At 32.9% G+C, this 3,687-nt stretch overlaps 1 pseudogene; it reads left to right on the top strand.

Moving 5' to 3' along the window:
- The first annotated feature begins 1,677 nt into the window (after positions 1-1,677).
- On the top strand, positions 1,678-2,888 carry LOC143576593 (putative methyltransferase PMT23; annotated as a pseudogene).
- The last annotated feature ends 799 nt before the right edge of the window (positions 2,889-3,687 follow it).

Raw genomic sequence — 3,687 nt, 5'->3', positions numbered from 1 at the left:
TGAATTAGGGATCTTATTTTCCAATACATCAAAATATTTCAATTAAAATGTAATCTTAATTCGATTCACGGAAATATATATTTAATATTTAATTGTAATGTTTTTTTTACTTATGAATTATTTGAGTAAGTTTAATAGTTTTTAGTTAAAAATTGTTTTTGTTAATTTTCTTAAAAAAATCTAAGTATATAGGGCTTGTATAATTTTTTTTAACATATATAAATTTTAACGAAAACATATTTGTTTTGAAAAAAATGTATTTTTTTTGTGTCGTAAACGATTTTGACACGTGTTTGGACCGATAAGTTTGGCGAAATATATTTACGTTTTCAACTACCCTAATACCCGACAACGATGGGTACTCGAAATTTAATATTTTTTAGCTTTACATTTGTACTTGAAGTTTTAGTTTTACTTATATTAATTAATAATATTACTATTTTATTTGAAAATAGGAAGTGGTGAAATGGTAACCATTTCCTTATATTGTGAAAGAGAATGGATTTAAATTAGGTATGATGTGGCGCTAACGTGGCATCATGAATTAAGAAGTAAAATGGCAACCATACCATGTAGTCTAAAAAGTAAATTTACTTGTTAACCTGTTTAAAACTTTTTAAAGGGTAATTTTTAAGTTTAGTGATAAAATGGTGTTAAAATTTAAAGTTACATATCTTATTTTTTTTATTTTGTGTATAACTATTAATATTTAAAAGTGAAACTAATTTTTTTTAAAACAATTTTCTCTACCAATTTTTTTTAAAACAATTTTCTCTACTTCTCACTTTCAACATTTTTATTTTATTAGTTCCAACTATCAATTCTTCGATTTTTCCGCGATTAATCATGTTCGCTTATGATTACTTTTGTTTATGTGCATAGTTGTCCATGAAAATTTGGGTGTTTATCGTGACTAAGAAAAAGGCCCCCTCATTTGGTGGTAGTCATCTGCATTCACCAGCCATTTTGTTTCGTATCCGATTGTGATTTTAGTTTCGTGATTTTGTTCCCTCGCCGACTTTTAAGGTCTTTTTGGCAATTTCGGCTAATACCGGTGTATGTAAAATCCTTAAAAGAACAAGATTACCAAAACTTAATGGGCCATTGAGATTTAGCCTTAAGTTTAATGGGATGGGATTGGGCTTTCAAGACTGTTGGGTTTTGAACTTTAAGTAATTAAATGAAGTTTTTTGGGCCTAGTTTAAGTTTCTTCGGGCCATTTTAAACTAGTTCAATAACCGTCTGGTGGCCGGGTAAAACAATAGATTAATGTTGTTTTTTGTAGTATACAAGAAAGAACAAAACCGGGTTAAAAGATCTGGTGATTATCTTCTTTTTCCTGGAGGAGGTACTCAGTTTAAAGAGGGAATTAATCATTACATCCAATACATTGAAAAGGTAATATTTCCTGCATTTGGTTACTAATAATAACTTATTATATTCTCATCAAAGATGTAGTTTTGTTACATTTTTAACACTTGCTTGTGTTTATAGTTATACTCTTGTTTATTAATATTTCTAGAATCTACCAAAAATCGGTTGGGGGAAACATATGATGTGATCCTCCTGCACCACCCCCATATGCCTATACGGCTCATATAGGCCTATACGGCTGTATAGGCTACGCATTACTGACAGGGGGACAAAAAAACAGCTTTTTTCAACCTATACGTGATGATGTCATCTTTATTTAAAAAAGTTTGGGAATGTATGGTGTCATCTTTATTTAAATTTTTCTTCAATATATCATAACAATGTTATGATGATAATATTAACCATCTATCTATTTGTTTAAACTTTTTTCTGTTCATTGCAGCAATGGTAGTTTTAACCAAATCTATTTGTTGGAAAGTAGTGGCTAAAAGTTTTGACTCGTCTGGCATCGGGTTGGTTATATACGAGAAGCCTCTAACTTCTTCGTGTTACAAATCCCGTAAAGATAATAATCCGCCACTATGTGATGAAAATATCCGGCCCAAAACTTCATGGTAGATGAAACATGTTTGTACTATACTACTATATCAGTAGAACCATTATAAAAATAATAATAATAATAATACTAATAATTTTCATTTTGGTTTAGGTACACACCACTTGATGGCTGCATTTCTGCAATTCCAGAAACAAATATATGGCCTGCACATTGGCCTCAAAGGCTCAAAAGTAAACCTTTAAGTCTTTCAACCGATCCGGAGGCTGAACGGGCTTTTCATGAAGATACCAAACACTGGTCGAACTTGTAACAAATGTCTACATGGGCGGCCTTGGTGTAAACTGGTCAAGTGTGAGGAATGTAATGGATATGAATGCAGGTTATGGCGGGTTAGTTATTTCAACTTATTTACTGTATAAATATTGTTCCTGTTAATGGGCCTGATGCCTAAAACGTTTAACATTGTGTTCAGGTTCGCTGCTGCTTTGACGGATCTACCCTTATGGGTGATGAATATCGTTGCTGTTAACGGGCCCGATACTTTACCTGTAATATTCGGCCGAGGGCTAATTGGTATTTACCATGACTGGTGTGAATAACTTAATACGTATCCTCGAACTTATGATCTTCTGCATTCCAGCTTCCTTTTTGGCAACCTAACCTAAAGGTATAAAATATAAATAATATAATCCTATAAAATAATTTTATATTTATATTTTTTAGTTGTAGCTATAACTTCTAACTTAAATAACCTAATTTTGCAGGTGTGACATTTTGGACAGTGCAGTTGAAATGGACCGAATATTACGACCAGGTGGAGTTGTGATAGTGGAAGATAGCACAGAAATGTTAAAAAAGTTAAAAGCATATTTTTCGGTCACTTCACTGGTCAACTAGCTTACACCACCAACGATTCTGTAAAATTCAAATCATGATTCTCATTCTTTATTATTGATTGAAGAAGAAGTACAAACCCTAATATATACATAGAACTGAACTAATAACTGATTTCTAGCTAACTAACTAACTAAAGATAATTAAATACATGGGGTAATAAAAAGTCAAAGTCAACACCCCCCCTCAAGTAGGTGGTATAGAAACACCTAACTTGTGCAGAATATCTTGATGCTGTGGAACACCCAAGCTCTTTGTAAATATGTCCGCAAGTTGATCCGTAGTCCTAGTATGTGACAAAGTAATAAGTCCCTCTTGTAGTTTTTCACAGACAAAGTGACAGTCAAGCTCTATATGTTTTGTACGTTCATGGAAGACCGGATTTTTAGCAATGTATATAGCAGCTTGGTTGTCACATTTGAGAGGTATAGGAGTAAGATTAGGAACATGTAGCTCGTGTAATAATCTAGTCAACCAAGCTAATTCAGCTGTGACCCGTCTCATGGATCTATACTTAGCTTCTGCTGAACTTAAAGCAACCGTTGGTTGTTTCTTTGATTTCCAGGAAATTGGTGATCCTCCAAGTGTAACAAAATAACCACTGACGGATTTTCTAGTATTGGGACGAGAGGCCCAATCAGAATCACAGTAAGCATGAAGATAAAAAGAATCCGAATTATTAAAAAATAATCCTTGTGAATAAGTGCCTTTCACATACGATAGAGTATGCAATGCTGCATTCCAATGTGAATGTCGTGGTTCTTGCATAAATTGACTCAGGAATTGAACTGCAAACGAGAGATCTGGCCTTGTATGTGTTAGGTAATTTAACTTACCTATTAACTGCCTGTATCGCAAAG

The sequence above is a fragment of the Bidens hawaiensis genome, unplaced genomic scaffold, assembly GCF_021521415.1.
Source record: "Bidens hawaiensis isolate Kalapana, Puna unplaced genomic scaffold, B.hawaiensis_p1.1 tig00028244_1, whole genome shotgun sequence".
Taxonomy (NCBI): domain Eukaryota; kingdom Viridiplantae; phylum Streptophyta; class Magnoliopsida; order Asterales; family Asteraceae; genus Bidens; species Bidens hawaiensis.
Note: the sequence above shows the minus strand (reverse complement) of the source record. Positions and strands in the feature narration are given on the sequence as shown.